The sequence below is a fragment of the Cryptomeria japonica genome, chromosome 11 (assembly GCF_030272615.1).
Source record: "Cryptomeria japonica chromosome 11, Sugi_1.0, whole genome shotgun sequence".
Taxonomy (NCBI): domain Eukaryota; kingdom Viridiplantae; phylum Streptophyta; class Pinopsida; order Cupressales; family Cupressaceae; genus Cryptomeria; species Cryptomeria japonica.
The window spans coordinates 421,427,746-421,445,542 of NC_081415.1; the positions used below are offsets into that span (position 1 = coordinate 421,427,746).

Consider the following 17,797-nt stretch of genomic DNA (forward strand, 5'->3'; position numbering starts at 1 on the left):
CAAATGGAAGGCCCTAGGTTTCACTCTTAGTTGGGTCATGAAAAAGTTTTAACTTAATATTCAAGTTCAGGTTAGTAGAGATAGGCCAAGCAATGATGGTAGTCAAGTTCGGGTTAGTAGAGCTAGGCCAAGCAACGATTTCAAAAAACTTATTATTTTCAGGTACGTGGTTCAATTCTCCTAAGCAAAGCTGTTTTAAATTTTCGTTTTTTCGGACTGAATTTTGGCTTTCAATCGTATCCTGGAAAACATTCTCACTGGTTGCACATATTTGCCGAGTAAGCTGGAAATTCTCTAAATTATTTTAAACCTGTACGAATTTAGCTTGGGAAAACCAAAATGATGAGGCATTAAGATAACTTAACAGTTAACTGTAAAAAATCCCTGTTAAAGTGACTGCATTCTGAATCAAGGGATCATTTTCTGCAATAATTAGATGTTTTGATTCCCTTGATGAGAATGTGGTATCCTGTTGTGAAACGGGTCTAAACCTCCGAGGTCTCTGTTAGCGGATATAAACTTAGAGTGCTATGGAATATAGAATTATAGGTGTTTAACAAGATTAAAGTTTGAAAGGAGCAAACTGGCCAGCAATTGATGAGGTTTTAGCGTTGAAAATGGGTAGGTTTGACGAGATTGATGGTGGAATAGGAGAGTAGAGTGAGATGAGTCCATGTGGTAAAAGCAGTCGTGCTTTCATAACCAAATTCCTGGCTCAAATCCCATGAGACAGGATACAGTGTTTCAAATTGGTCAAGTCCAACTAAAAAAATTACAGATGAATTTTAGACGGTTAAAGAAAAAACTGAATTCACCTAGTCAGAAAAAGTAACAAGAATTTGGGTGTTGGAGTACACCACTTAGTAGCTTTGAAGAAGATGTGGATATGGGACAAGTTCTTTTTCCTTAATGGAGTTTCTTGGTGACTAGGATTGTAGGATTTAGGTGTTTGTGTCACAGGGCATCTAATTCTGTGGTAAATCCTCTTTTGTTATTTATAGTTGGGATTATGGGTGTTGGAAAATGAGTCATACTTGAACCAAATATGGATTTTGGGTTGGTAGCTCAATGGTAGAGCACCCTAGTAGCAAATAGGAGGCCCTAGGTTTGATTCCTAGTTGGTTCATGAAAAAGTTTAACATGGTATCCAAGCCCGGGTCAGTAGAGCTAGGCCAAGCTAGGATCCTTGAGAATCTATAGTGTGGCTCAAGGGGGTTTTGGAAAATGAGCCACCCAAACCAAAGATGGACTGATCACCAAGAGGGCTGGCAGCTCAGTGGTAGAGCAGCCTAGCAGCAAATGAGAGGTTCACACCCGGACAAAAGATGGACCGATCACCAAAAGGGGTGGTTGCTTAATGGTAAAACACCCTGGTAGCCAATGCAAGGACCTAGGTTCAACTCCTAGCTGGTCCATAAAAAAGTTTAACCTGGTATTAGAGCAAGGTTTTAGTAGAACCAGGCCAAGCTAGGGTCCTCAAGCACTTCTAGCATGGCCCAAGGGGAGTGGTGGAAAATGAGCCATACCTAAACCAAAGATGGACTGGTCACAAAGAGGGCTGATGGCCTAATGATAGAGCACACCCCAATATCATGTGGAAGTTCCTAGGTTTGTTGGTCCATGAAAAAGTTATAATGTGGAGCATGAAGAAGCTTCATTTATATTTCTTTTAAATGTAGCTAGCATGATCATATGGCATTTGAATGCCCTAAAGCAAATAAGGACAACATAAGAAATGAAAAAACAACAGCTAACGTTTTGGAAGAAGTCAAACTCAAGATACCAAGATTGTTTGGTGATTTGTCAATAGTTGCTAGAGTTTTAAGTCTCTTATAAGGATTTTGTTAGGGTTTGAACAAGGCATCAAAATCATTGAGAGGGGCAATTCAGACATTATACTGACTATTTTTAGCCCATGCCATTATTGGAGGAGCTCTATTCTTAGATAACGTTTAAGAAGCTTTATCTCAAGATGTTATATATTTATTTAAGTCTATTTGAGGCTTTCTTGTTAGAGTCAATTTTTAAAGATAATTTTGTACTTTGAACTTGCTTTGATTGCAAGAAAAATAATTTAGCATAAGAACTTTAGTATGCTTTTCATTTATCTTGAATAAATTTTATAGACAATATTGTAAAACACTTCTAAATAAGTCCTTTATGTGCTTAGATTGAAGGAATGATAGTTTTAACTTTTATGCCTACTTTCTATTGAGATTACTATTCAAGCTTCTTGTATTGTCTTATGTGTTTATTGGTTTATTGAATAGAAATTTGTGATTGTTGTAGGCATTATATTGCAGTTTTTATTAATGTGGGTGTTGTAGCTTTGTATGCAATGTCAATAATTCGATTATTGGGTCTTGATATTGTTTTCAATCCAATTCAATGCTTGTGTTATACTTATTCATTTTGCTCTCTGAATTTAGCAAAAATGAGTGAGCGCGCATTACCTATCATAGATAAGAACCTTTGTGTTGGTAAAAAAAGTATAAAATCTCTCATCTATGTGCAGAAGTGCTTATTAGCTTTGTGCCTAGTCTTGAGAAACAAAAGATAGACAATTTCTTTTGTTTGTTTACAAGGTGTGCTCCAAACCTAGAGATTTAGCTTGTACATATTGTAGAAAGCTAGAGGTCATTTCCTTAAGTTTCAGGGTTTTGTTTGGGTTTAGTTTTGTTTTTAGTTATAAAGGAGCTTCCCCTTCTAATTCAATGAAAGGTTTTACGTTACATGCTGTTCTATTTTGTGTTGTACTGAAGGGAACATTATAATACTAATAGTTTTTGGCATCCATTGTGGGGCACAAGAGAAAGAGTTCAAACTGTCGATTTGTAGTAGCAAATGACTATTTGTGGTGCAAATGTTCCTATATTTCAGCCTTACTTGAACTAGATCAAACATGATCAAGAGGATATTTTGGATAACTTAAGATGAATTGCTTTTTTATTGCTAAAAGTTTTTTACATTGGATAACAATTGTTGCAGTTTTAGTTGAAGAAGGAAGAAAAATTGATATTGTAGTTGGTAGACCAGTTTTGCCATATCCCAAAAATCCAGATTGGAAGTGAAGAATTTTGGCATTCAAATTTTTTACTAAGTCAAAGTGGATCAAATTCTCAAAAAGAAGCTACTTTAATGATGGCCGCTTAGCTAAATAATTCTCCACCCCTTCCCTTGCTTTGGGGAGATAATGTCAATCTGTTGGTTCTTGCAGCACATCACGAACTTCCTTGTAGATCAAGAAAAGGCTTTCCCAATTCTTTGGTGATACAAACAACATCCCGGTGAGCATATTTCAGCATTCAAAATGTCTTGTGGTAAATAGGGGGTTTGACTGAAGATGTCATTGTTTGCTTGTTTGTAGAAATCTTGGTCAAAAGTGCTACACATTGGTTCCATCATCTTCCAACCAGTTCAATCACAAGTTGGAATATCAAGCTTGAAAAATATCTATGTTTCAAGCTAACTAAGGATGATCATTGTTGCATTCATTGAAACTCTCAGTAACAAGCGTATTTTGTCCTTTTTGTTATGTTCATTGTCAAGTTGTTGAATATATAAAAGCCTAACATCAAGCTCTGATCTGTTTGTTGTCCATCATTCTCATTGTCGTATTGACCACTTGCTAAGCTGTATAGGCAGGTAGAAAATGATAAAGCTTGTTAAAAGAGAATGGTCTTGAGGAATACATGGTATTGAGGGTCAAGTGTGAGCAAAATCAATACCTAGGCCCTTTTTGTCAAAATGTTGGTGGCAAGAGCACCAAAATAAGTGCCTGATCAAAGTAAGTGACAAAGGCAGCAATGGTGGGTGCTTGGGGAGAAATAAGGGTCTAAAGTGTGCCTAAGAGGTTATGTTAGCCTTTTAAGTGGTGAAAGTAACACAAATAGGTGCCCAAACATGTTTGATCTGTCATTTCAGTGGTAAGACTAAGGAAAAGGTGTGCTTGGGTAAGGCACAACTAGTTTCAAGTGACAAATAGGTTGAAAATAACTGCTTAAGATAGTGAAGAGGAAGTTTTAAGTGACATTAATCAGCAAATGAGGTATCTTCATATCCTTCAAGTGGCAGTTCTAGACCAAGGAAGCACCTCTCAGGTAAAAGTTATATTTTGAATTACAAACACAATTGATTGAATCGCCTAGGAGCCTCTTAAGTGATAGACAAGATATGTTTTCCTAGAGTGCTAAGTTCTAAAGGGAAAATATTATATAAGGGCATGCCTAGGGTAAAAATTAACTTTGTTAAGTGACAAAACATCACTAAATGAGTGCTTGATAGTTATTAGGTGGCAACCATAGCTGAACAAAGTGTTTGGGTGACAAAGGTAACCAATATGAGCATTTGAATTCTCATTACATGACAAAATAGTCAAAAAGGTATGCCTAGGTGTGCTAAGGGTATTTTAAGTTGTAAAATATTGGAAAATAGATGCTTAAGAAGACATAGCAACATTCAAAAATCAAGTTCAGATCATAGGGCACTTAATGATGATTTGATCGAGTGTAAGCGATCAAGACACCCAAATCAGAAGCCTAAAGAATGAATAATAGGGTTTTGAGAATCCAACATAGGTAACAATGGTTCTTGGTAGGCTATAGGTAGTCTTTAATAGGTTTAGGAGGCAATAGCTTTCCAATGATGAAGTTATTTAGGGTTTTATATGAGTAGTTGGAATTGTTGGAACAATAAAGAATTAAGGGCAGTTTGAGTACTATTTTTTTTGATTTTTGGCAAAGTGTTCTTAGCTAGGTCTTGGTTGATGCAACATCTATTTTCAAAAACAGATTTACAACTTCTTCAAGGGTTTTCTCATAGCAAAAAAGCATATCTAGTCATTCAAGGTTTTGGATTAATAAACACTAACTTGTGGTTACGGCGTTCAAAGATTCAACCATAGTTTCTAGTTTCATTAAAGCTTCAGGCAATGGTTTTCCATTTTTCTAGTTGGAACAATCAGGGTTTGGTGAAATCATCAATAAGACCTAGGGTTTTGAATCTTGAATTTTCCTTGTTTCCATGGAGGACATCCGATTTGAGTCCCCAAGTTTGATTGGTAAAATTGCTTGTAGATTGATGGTTAGGCTTGTAGTATTCATTAGAGAATCTAACAAGTATCAAAACAAAAAGTTGCTTGAGAATCATTGTGGAGGCTTGTGGATCAATTTGCTATTTTTTGTCATGGCTACCTTTGATAGTTATTAATTTGGTGGTTTTTTTGGGACAAGAGAGTTGAGGGGCTATTTTTAGATCCCTTTAGTTAATTTTTATTATATAATTTGTTTAGGATTAGTTTTTCTTTGAAGTTCTTCATGCTTATTGTATTTGTGCTTATAAATGTTCATTTTTGGGATAAATATAATGATTATCCTATGTCATCCAAATTAGGCATCTTGTAACTTATAAATAAGTGCTTTGGGCACAAGACGTTTTTTAATGGTGTTTGACGCTAATTGTTGTTCCATTTGTGTTTGTGTTATTGTGTTTGTAATTTCATTAGTCAAATCGAAAGTGAATTGTATAGAATTGATCTTTGTATTGATGATATTTTTCTATTTAGGTTGCTATTTTGCGTGCAAATTGCTAACATTTTAACTTGCACCTTTCAGTGTGACACAAAATGGAATGGGTGTGTTGCAAAATTGCCTAGAATTAGACAGGGAAGCTCATTTTAAACAAAAACTAAACTATCAATATATACTTGTTATTTACAATCTATACGGTGTTTTGCACGTCGAATAAAACTAAAGGTCTATTTGGATTCACATAAGGCAAAGGCTAATATAGTCTTCAACTCAAGGAAAAATATTTTTATCTTTTTTGACTGAAATACCCTATGATTACTACGTTTACACTATTTAGTTAAAAACAGAGACTAAGTAGTGCAAGCACATATAACGATTGAATAGGTTTAAATACAAGGACACTAATGCTTTGGTAGATTGAATCAAGGGATTAATATGAAGTCACAATCCTCAACTTTGAGTAAACTTGCAATACAAAGCTTGCAAACTTGCTAGAAGCAATTTAATCTATTCCATGACACAATAAATAAATAATATGAAGCCAAGAATAGACTACTATTAGGCGAACTCTAGAGTTGATTTTGATGGAGGTTTTCTTTTGTTTTGATCATGGCAAACCTTTGAAATTTAACATCATTTACATATTCCTAGATTATAGTATTTTACAAATATTTGTTTTCTTGTAGAATTTGAATAGTCATTCTAAAGATGAACCAAGTACTCATCCATTGTTGATAAATATGTATTTTGCATCTCATTTTAATGAATAGACTTTTGTTTTTTTGCATTCTCCATTTTTTTTTGGAGTTTGTTTCTTGGCTCGACATTGGTATCAAATCCATGACATTTTTCTATTCATGTGCACCAAGCTTTTCTTAGCTTGCCCCTATTTATGCTTGCTTCCATGTTTGCTCAACCTAATCCCAATCTATTGGTGTTCAGGATTTCAAATAAAATATTCTCTAAATATCCTTTGCATTCTTGCTTGCAATCGAGTCATTCTCCTACCTAGAGTACTTGCATGCCCTTTGTGCTATACTCTACATGTCCTAGCATATAATTGTGTCCTCCATTTCTACATGCGAACAATTTACAATATTCTAGGATTTGATATTTTGACCATGAAAGTCTACAACGTAATATAACAAGGGGTTAATTTTGGAAGCCAATTCGTCAATGGAGATAAGCAGTAAGAGAGTGTCCCAATATGGGAAATGAACGACAAAGGCCCTTTGGTTTAGATTGGTGGCTCGTCAGACTGTGCACATAGCTTTGTTTCGGTTTGTGGCTTCCTAAAACAATTTATAGACCCTTTCATGTACCATTCTCAAATCCAAGTTTCAAAAGTTATTTAGGAGTTGTTTTTGCTTTAGAGTATTAGGTTTATTTAATAATATTTTATGTTTATAGTTTGGGAGTTGTTTTAATTTAAAACCATAAATTGGGAGAATCTAGTTAAAACCATTCTACTAAGGAGGTTTTTATAATTCAAATGAGGATTCATTTGCATTTTATTTGTTTACTAGGGGCTAATTTTAAAAAGTGGGGTCTAATTTATTAGGTGGTCATTATACCTACTTAAAAGTAATTTTTAAGGCATGTTTAGATTTGTTGAACATTACAAGCAATAAGATGTTTTAAAAAAATTTGGTCCATAAAATTAAAAAAGAAAAAGAAAAAATGCAAACATAAAAAAAGTTATATTGTTTGGTATACATGGCGCCTCTAGTTCATACTTATATGTAATGTCGTTTGTCCTTGAGCTATTGCATCTGACACCTAATATAGCTGCAACAATGTCTATGGCATTGACCCTATAAATTGCCAAGGAGAAATTAGGTCATATATTTTGTGAGACTGTCCCCTTCATTCACAACCCATTCGTCTCTATTGTCAGACAATAAATTTTACAGTAAGAAATTTTGAGTATATAAGGACGTTGCACCTACATGCAAGGATTATTTTTTCTAACTACGTGTTTTTGATAGGGTGAATCCTTTTCATGTCCTTTGTAAGTGTCATATGCCACTCTGCTCTCATGTGCTTCAAATTTTTTTTCACGTATCAATGGGTATATCAAAGGACTAGCTTCTTCTATATATCGATGGGGATATAGGAAGGGTGAGTATATCGAGCAGTTTAGTATATTAGTTTGGTGGTATATAGAAAGGGAAACCTATCAGAGTGATAGGGAACCTATCCATCTCCATTTGATGACAAAATGTACTCAATCACATCAATAGTTGGTACAACATTAATCGAGAAGGACATGTCGTTAGAATGGTCAAGGAAAGATGATAATACTCTCATCTTCAATGATTTATGGTTTGACATTTGTGATGGAGTTACACAACTAATTGAACCAACACTGAAGGTAGAAATCTTTTGTCACATACAAGGGTTCAACACACTGTGGGATGTACTACACAAGTTAAAGTATCTGTATGATTACCAGTCTAAATTAGAATTCATACATTTGCAATTGAAGTTGTTGAACCTTGAGTTGAAAATGGTGATGTAATGAGTTTGGCTTTGTAAATTTGCTCGATCAAGCATGATGTTGAAGCGTTAGCACAAATTGATGTATATATGATCATGTTCAGAAAAAATCTTCTTCCCAAACAATTAACCTAATTGGAGTCTTTGCAAGCAAGCAAAAAAGATGGCTGAAAGAGAAAAGGCTTTTGGAAGAAAGACTAAAGCCACAAGAGAGAATATTTTCTATGCTCATCAAAAAGGCAATTCTTCCAGTAAGTTATAATCTTCCAAGAGTGAAGGAAATGAAAGAGGCAAAGGAGGAAATAGAGGACAAGGATGTAGAATTCATAGAAACAATGGGCAGCACCATGAGAAGCAAAATGATAGACAAAACATGTTTTGCAAATGATGTGGTAGAGAAAGGAGTTATGAGGCTCATGCATACAAAGCATCATGGGATAAGATTGAGACCTATCAATAAAAAGGAAGCAAGTAAGGGAAATAAGAAAATCTCAGAATTAGATTGGACTCATCTTGCAAGTGAATGTGTGCTTTCCGCTTTAGGTGATGTCAATTATTCCTTAGTGAATTCAGCCTGGTATGATGCTTGGATCCTAGAAATTGGGGCCACAGAATACATCTTTTCGAAGGGGCTTTTTTGAGAATTTTCATGCAGAAAAGAGACAATTTGACTCAAGTCACTAGAACTTAAGATTTCATTCTTCACAATGTCTTATACCTTTGTCAGTCAAAACAAAACATCTTGTCCTTGGTGCTCATTCAACAGTAAGGATGATCCATTTTGTTGGATGATAGAGAGGTAATAATCAAAATAATATTTGATAATACATTTATCTTGATTGGATTTGAGGAAGGGACTTTGTTGAAACTCGAAGTAAGCCTCCAATTTCAAGAAACTTTGCTTTTCTCATTGAAGGAGGAATGTCAACAAGTCTTTTGTGGTATGCAAGATTTGGGCGTATCAACTATGATAGCATTGGAATGATGCAAAAGAATGGTGTTGTAGTTTTGTTGCCAACTATGCCCAAAACAATTGAAAAATGTGAAGCATGCATCTTGGGTAAACAACAAAGAGTGCCATTTGAAAAATCAAAGTGGAGAATTGAAAGGAAATTTTAGTTGATCCACTTTGATTTGTGTGGTCCACTATTAGTCTCTTCTACAGGTGTAAATAATTACTTCATGCTGTTCTTTGATGACTATAGCAGAATGACATCTATTTTTTTAAGCAAAATTGTTGAAATGAAGCACAGTCCCATATTGGCACACCGAGGACTGGTAATGGTGGCAAATTCACATTAAGGGTGTTTGAAGCCTATCTAAAGAAAAATGTCATGTCCCTTTTCTCAGACAGACTTTAATACTTCTTAATATTAATTAAAAGTGTTTTACAACACAATTAATATAATGAATATTAATAAAACGATTTCAAATTTGGCATCCAAGGATAGGACCCATAAATTTTAAACAAGGCAGGTATATTTTCAAGTTTCATTGTCATTGTGAAGCATCCAATTTTTTCATTCTCATTTTGTTGTTGAGATCCAAGCTATTACGCTTGTGAGGGTGAAAACCCATGAAGGCAATTATAGAGGTTAGGATAAAAATCCTACCTCATTTTAGCAAGTCTAATAGAAAATTCAGAAGTTCTGATTAGAGATCTTTGTTCCAATTCTCAATTGTAGTGACCAAATTTGCAAGCAAATGTTGGCAAATTAATTGCTGATCATTGACCATCTTTGTTGTGAAGTTGATGTTGACTTAGAAACTGCTTTAGGAGCCACCCCAAACCTCAAATAGATCAGTTGTATTGTCTATCATTCACTTTTTGAAAAATGAGTTGTCACAAGGGGGAGTACATGGTTGTAAGGAGGCAATCTGTTGCTACGCAAGAAATCAATTTGGGTATAGCTGCTGGGTAGAACAAATCTCACCAGTCTTTAGACTAATGGCAGGCTCATAAGCACACTCTATTCCTTCTTTTGCATCCTAAGAGTAGCAATGAGCCTAGAACAATGTACACTCCAGAAATGGGGAGATCCACATAATTGGGAAGTGGTAAATGGGATTTATCTGCTAACTCATACAGGAGAAGGCGATCCTTCATCAGACAATGTGCCACCCTAGTCTCTGTCAATATATAATGAGCTGGTATTAATGCCAAAGGTTTCATACCAGATTTGTACTGTAGGTTGTTTCAGATCTACTCGTTAGGCCTGAGCATAAATTACTTGCACCTGCACTGTTTATTACTTATTGATCCATAAATTATTAAACAGAAGTGAGGAATCTTTCCACTTGTTTACATGGTCACTGTGTCCAATTTATATCTGCACATGAATCAGATCTGAATAACTAACAAATGATATTAATTAGAGAATTGTATCCATCTTATTTAAGCAGTGTTAGTGGTGCTTATCTGTTATTTCTATCATGAAACTCATCCACAAAAACTTCATAATTTAACTCAAGACATTCAGAAAATGGGATCAATCATCATCCCATAGTCCCACACGCTCCTCAACCAAATGGAGTAGTTGGGAAAATGAACAAACTGTGATGAATATGGTTTGGGCTGTTGTATTTCAAAGGAGTAAAAGTACATTTTTGGGCAGAAGTGGTTCAAACAACAACCACTTGCAATAGTTCATCTTCAACAGCTCTTAAAATGAAGACTACATTTGAAATTTGGTGTGGTCATCTTCCATTAGTGCAACATCTTCAAATGTTCAGGTCCGCACGCTTTGCATTGATTCCCAAGGAGAAAGGGAACAATTTGGACCACAAGAATCATAAATGCATCCTTTTGGCCTACAGATTGTTTGATGAGAATAAAAAGACATTTCTTATTTCAAGAAGTGTTATCATCTATGAAGCCATTAGGACATAGTGAGCATTGATCAACAATTGAGTTGACTTAAGAAATTTGCAAAATTTGATGTTTTCAAGGAAAATGACCTGCATACTCCAAACTTTAAAGGGAAACATATAGTTTGAAATTTGTTGAATTTGTTTTGCCTCTAGCAATTGAAAAAGAACCCTTGAGGAAGAATTTGAAACTTCATCAAAAGATGAAAACATGTTTCAGGAGCAACCAAATGATGGAGCTTTAGATAAAGAAAATGAGGTGCCAATTGTTCTACAAGAAACATATAAAAAGATGCCAAAATGGCCCACATAGACATTAAATGATGTTAGACCTAATGAAGTTGGAAAAAAAAGCCACTAGAAGTACATACAAAGCTAGACAACAACAAGAAAAGTTCCTAGAAGAGATCCAAGAAAAGATAGAAAAGCTTACCTTGGATGGCATCTAGAAGAAGAAATCAATATTGCTTTTGATTTAGAATCAACTTCTGGCAAACAAGTTGAAATGCTTGATGTGTGAAGAAGCAATGAAAATTGAATTTTATGCCTTGGTCAAGAATGGAAATGGGGAATTGGTTAATCCTCCACTCAATTTTGTAAACCCATTGGTCACAAGTGGTCCTCCAAAACAAATACAAAGCAGATGGCTCGTTTGACAAAAACAAAGCAAGTTTTCTTGCAAGGGGATACGGGTAAATGAAAGGATAGACTATTAAGAGACCTTTGCACCATTAGTGAAATAGACCACCATTTGGGTTTTATTGGTTTTAGTAGCATAAAACGAATGGAAGTCCATTAGGTAGATGTGAAAATTGATTTTCTAGAACGACGATCTCAAAGAAATAGTTTACATTACTTAGCTTGAAGATTTTGCAGTTGAACAAAAAGTATGCAAATTGATTAAATCCCTTCATGGTTTGAAACAAGCCCCTAGAGCTTGGTATGAAAAACTCACTAATAACCTCTTCAACATGAACTTCAAGCATTTGGATTTTGAAAATGCAGCTCATTTCATTAAGACTCAAGACGATTGCATACAAAATGAAAGATTTTGAAATGACAAATTTGAGCCATCTTCATTGCTATTTGGGTATTGAAGTGATTAAAAGTTCCTAGTCAAAGTTGCATGGACATGGATACGGATACAAATACGGATACGGTATTGGATACAGATACGCCCATTTTTTAAGACCCCCAATATCGATACAGCTGGATATGACATTCATAAAAAACACATACACATATTTTACACAATTTTCTAACTTATTAGAGGAGATTTTTCATTGCTTCAAAAGCAATATAGACACATAATTGCTACAGAAATAGTTATAACTTGATTTAACAATTTACAATATGCAAAAATAGTAGAGTTGCATTGGAAGATAACCCAAAAAAATGGGCTGCTGAAATAAAAAAACATTCCATTTATCTATCTCATTTGGTGTAGGTTTTGTTTATACCAATGTTTTTAAAAAAAATGCATAAATGAAGTTTTTTAAAATTAAATTTAAGAAGATTTATGTCAAATTTTGAAAAAGTCAAATAACTGAGTATTTGGCTCAGTTGGAAATCAAGATTTTTTGGGTATGCATGGGTACAGTATCTGACGTGTATCCAGGCTGTATCGGATACGTATCAGTTTTGGATACAGGGATATGCATGGCCACGAAGGGATACATGAGTTTTCGGTTACTTTGTTCCTAGTGTATTCTTATCACACAACAAAAGTATATTGGTGAACTTTGAGTAATTTGGAATAACATACTGTAAGTATAAATCACTCAACACAACCATGGAACAAAATATGTGACATCCCCATTTTCCTACCCTTTCAATTTACCAAATTTTAACCCACAAGTGAAAGAAGTGCTTTGCCAAAATACAAGTAATAAAATTTCTTTTTTTCTTTTCAATTCAAGATACATAATTGAAATAAATCTCTTTTCATTTTCATTCATCATGAATCATATACAATATCTTATTCATAAACATATGAATGCATTTACGTTATCCTTTTCAAAATTCCATTTACTTTAGGAATATTTGAATACAAATAAAGCTTCTACTGAGCTCGTAGAGTACATAAGCAAAACATAATGGTCCAAATCTCCTTCCTGGCATACATCCTCAAATATAGGTTGTCATCTACATGAGGAAGAGCATCACTCAAGCGCTTTTCCACCCAACCAAGACTTAACAGTCCCCTGTGCCTCTTCTAACTAAAGCGGCCCAACCCTTCGACGAAGAGTTTGGTTTGGTAACCTCACAATAATATAGCTTTATGAGCATAGTGTTGCATCCTAATAACTAGAGCTACCATACATAGGTTACATTCTACATGTATGACGTTCCATGCCTAGTATGTAAACCTGGATCACAGTGAACGGACAATGTAGACAGAGGCAACCTACATTACTTTGGCCAAAGAATTCAACACCCTGTACTTTGAGTGAGAGTCGTATGTCCACCCACTTCATTGCTCTATTTGGTAAACTGACCATTTAACTATCCCATATTCATCCCATGAGTTAATAATAGGAAAAGTTTTAGGTTATTCCCAACCTTGGATAATCTAACCCTAGATCACCAACTCATTCATTCCTATATTCAAAGTTTCACATCATAACATAATTCTAGTTTAACATTCTCATACATGAGTCTAATCATAAGATTACAAATTCTATCACACAAGCATACAAGTACTTCCAATAACACAATTTCTTTCTTTGTTTCAATTGAGCCTGTAATAAAGCTATCACACAATACCGACTCTTTCCTCCAAAGACACTAGCTCCACCACTATTCCATTAGCTTAGAACTTCCAAGCCTTCTACAATAGTATCTATCCTATCCTCTCACACAATAACACTATTTCCTTTTCTCAACAATGAAAATATGAGCATAAAGCAAAATGACAAAATTAGACAAATGAAGCGGAATGGAATCGAATGGAATACCATTCTCCAAGGGAGTTCATCTATTTATACAAAAACACGAGAGACTTAATGCTACAATCAAGCTCTCTTAATCGCCACAACTATCATGCTTATTGCCACCACTATGACTATGTGGCTACTCACTAACACTATGGTTGACACATAACAGTCCACCAAAATAATACTATGAATCATCCTTTACTAAGTCAAATATGATGATTAATCAAACTCACTACTTACCTAAACAAATAGAACTCGATCTCTAAATTCCTATTAAAAATATAAGTATAATAACTAGGTTGTTACCTAGTTAACTATCTCACATACTCCTAATCAGTAATCAATTTTGACTTCTACCTAATTACCATACTCTTATTGACCAATTCTTATTAATATGAAATGGGTCGATGTTTTTAATCAAGTTATTGATCCCATTAAATTCATCCCTTGCAAAGTGGAAGGGGGTTGATATGCGTATCGCGCTTTACAAACAGCGCATGTATTGCATAAAGTAAAGGGAGAGGTGGTGGTGTTACCACCGCACCACCCTCCTAAGGAGTAGGGTGCGCCACCCTCCATGGTGGGCGCTCCTACCGTTCTCTACTTCACTCCCTCCACGTAGAGGTCGAGGTGAATGGGGTGCAGACCAAGTCAATCTGCAACGTGGGAAATAAAACATGCAGGCTGATATATATATAGCGAATACACAAAAGACTATTATTCAATAATCAAATAGTACTTATAATTATCGATATATATATATATATATATATTCATTGATTATTATATAGATAGATAGATATGAAAGCACAAAGATTAAAACCTATAATAGAGATTTAATCCAACTCTTCAAACAAGGATATGACACATCACTAAACATTACCAATTCGATAGAAGGCGACTTACCACTACCCAACTAATTCAACTCGTCTTGACCTAACTAGGTTGTGAGTGTGTGATAGCTCAATAAGGCACATATATTAAGATCACCGAACCAAATTCCTCTCCTGAGTGATACTCTTCCTCTCCTCTGGAGGCTCATTCATTTCCTACATCCAACTTAGCACATCACAACAGTAGTCAGCTGTTATTAAAATATACATATATATATTCATCATATATTTCATATCAAAATATCATATTGATTGCATATTCATTCAATTGATTTCCAAGCAAAATACATTTATATTCAAAACATATTTATGCGATAAAGCATTTTAACTAAACAAGTAAAAGTAAAATAGTAGCATCACAATGGAGTGTAACAAAATACGTTGACATCAGTTGATACTGTAGAGTTTGAAGATGCAAGCAAGCATAGTAACTCATCAGAAGTTTGATCTATGCAACCACGACTAGACCAGACAGTTCTCTCTAGATTCATGCAACAATTGAGAGAGTCATTGGATAGCAATAAAGAGAGTTCTTCTTGACTTGAAGGGAATTCAAATTTTCTGTCTTCAAATACTCCAAGACAACATATTTCAAACTGTTTGGATTTTTACAATTATACTATGTAGGTGATTTTGAAGATGGGAATTCTATTTGAGGTTCTTAATAAATTTGTGTTCAACAATCATCGCTTGGAAGTCAGAGAAGCAGTTAGTGCCAGCTCTTTCTTCAATAGAAGTAGAATGTATGGCAGCTTGAGAGGCAATTGCAAAAATATTGTGGCTTAGAAGGATTCTTGAGGACTTGTAAGACATACAGGTTTTGTCAACACCACCCATGGTAGATAATACTTCCACAATCAAAATGGCAAGAAATCCAATTTTTCATGACCCAACCAAGTACATCAACATGAAAAATCCATTTGATTAAACATTATGTGAAAGATGGCAGTGTCAAATTGATATATTGTCCAACTGCAAAGCAAGTAGTTGATATCCTGACAAAAACGCTTGGAAGAGAGAAATTTAAAAAGTTTAGATGCATGTTGGGTCTCGTCATAACCTTTGCAGATTAAGGTGGATGTAACATTTTGTGCATAATCCTAGTTTATAGTATTTTATAAATATTTGTACTCTTGTAGAACTTTAACAATCATCTTGGAGATGAACTACTTCGCATCTCATTTTAATTAATGGAAATCTAGGTTTGCATTCTTCATTTCTATTTTGTTGTCCATTTCTTGGCTTAACAAGAAAATCCCCTGAAACCCTAACATCTTGACAGTTCAATACTTTAAATTTGACAAAACCTTTGTTCTTTAGCAAGCCTCTGTGGAAAATCTCCAATCATCTTGAATGCTTTGAAACCCTAGAGTGAATGAAAATATGCTTTTATGAATGCTTGGAATACCTCTTTTGTGTTGATAGAATGCCATTGTACTACATGTATTGACTGTTGACTTTATTAGACAAACCTTTATACTGTTGTCACAATTTGGATATGATGATGATTACTTCCAAAACAAATCTAACCATTACCTTGAAGAAATGCCTGTTCAGACTTACCTTCTTGACATACTTTTTCTGCTTGTTAACTTTGCTTGAATTTTCTGAGTCAAAGCTTGGTTAAAGACGAGGACATTTGTTGAAAGGAGTATCAATAGTGGTTTGCTGGAGTCAAACTTCCATTCACCAATAATTCAAAACACACTGAATATTCACTGAAATTTTGCTGCTGCCATGGGAATGTATGCCAGATCATTGCTGATGAAATAAATTTGCTGCTGTTTTGTTGATTGTGTTCCACTGTATTCCCGTTCTACTCTTTTTGTATTCTGCTGCAATAAAATCTGATATGCTAAAAACTATTGGTGAAGATCTTTTTTGAATTTGTTGTTTGACATTTTTGAATTTGTTGTTTGACATTCTACTCATTTGAATGTGACTCACCAGATACTGCGGCTTACTCATACTGCTTTGAAACAACTAAGTATGAGGAGAAATTATGAAGAACAAAAGTCTTTATTTAAACATGATTCAATGCTACTTCTAGCGCCCCTATGACCATCTATTGGGTGACCTTACAGCCCCTGCCACGAACAATGGTGGCTTTAAGCCACACTACCAATGGCTGAGTGGTTCTTATTTTAGGAATTTTCAAGGCTCCATTCGGGCTGATACAATAGATTTTGGTTACAATTTTTTTGAAAGTGTATAATTTTTTGTGCACTATCATTGGTGCAGTCTAACTTATTCCATTTTGTCACAAAATTATACTTTTAACATTGTGGCCTAATTAGGCTTCTGTGATACACTAAGATTAAGACCACTTTTCTGATTTGGCAAGTGACAACGATAATCTCACTAATTATAAAGTGCCATCATCTAAATTTGCTGGGAGGATCTCTTGTTTGAGTTCATTTGGGAGTGTGTTGTGTTTGCTTGTAGTTCTTTTGTTGTGTGTTCTTGCTGTGGATAAACCTATTGTTTTTCTCCCACTTCCATATAACTAAACCACATGGGAAATATTAGGATGGAATTATCTTATGGCTCTTGGTTTCACTTAAAGTTGTTGGTCTTGGTGGAGGGACGGGTACATGTTCCAGGTTCAGGTATTTCATACGACAATTGTTTTCCCTCGAGTACGAATATGGGTTTGTGTATATATATAATACATATATAATGTTTAAATTTATATATATTTAAAATTCTAAAAATAGTAATAAGTAATACTCAAATTCAATTTTCATAATTGCTAATAAACAAAATTTTCAAATATTTAAATGCCTCATAACTTGCAACACAAAAAATACCCATGAATTAAAATCCAACGATTTATAATTTAGTGATATGTCAAAGATTCAAATATCAATACAAAATGAAAATTACAATCAATATTCAATAATCTTCATATGGCTGTTCAATGTCTTTGTCAAGAGCCTGATAGTTAACATTTGGTTCAACTTCATGAGAATCACAATCAACTATTGTAATAATCACCCCTAATTTTATTTTGAAATTGTCAACTGAAATGAAGCTACAATGCAATGTCCTTATCACTTTTTGATTACCCAAT

General features: G+C 34.6%; 1 protein-coding gene across 2 annotated transcripts in view; it reads left to right on the top strand.

Annotated features, from left to right (window-relative positions):
- Window positions 1-17,797, top strand: part of LOC131073630 (uncharacterized) — a 67,696-nt gene that overhangs the window by 994 nt on the left and 48,905 nt on the right. Inside the window, exon 2 of one of the 2 annotated variants that reach the window (XM_058010122.2) lies at window positions 3,218-3,287. The exons of the other annotated variant lie outside the window; for it this stretch is intronic. The gene's annotated coding sequence lies outside the window, so the exon portion shown is untranslated. The remainder of the gene's footprint in view (window positions 1-3,217; window positions 3,288-17,797) is intronic. 2 annotated transcript variants of the gene reach the window in all.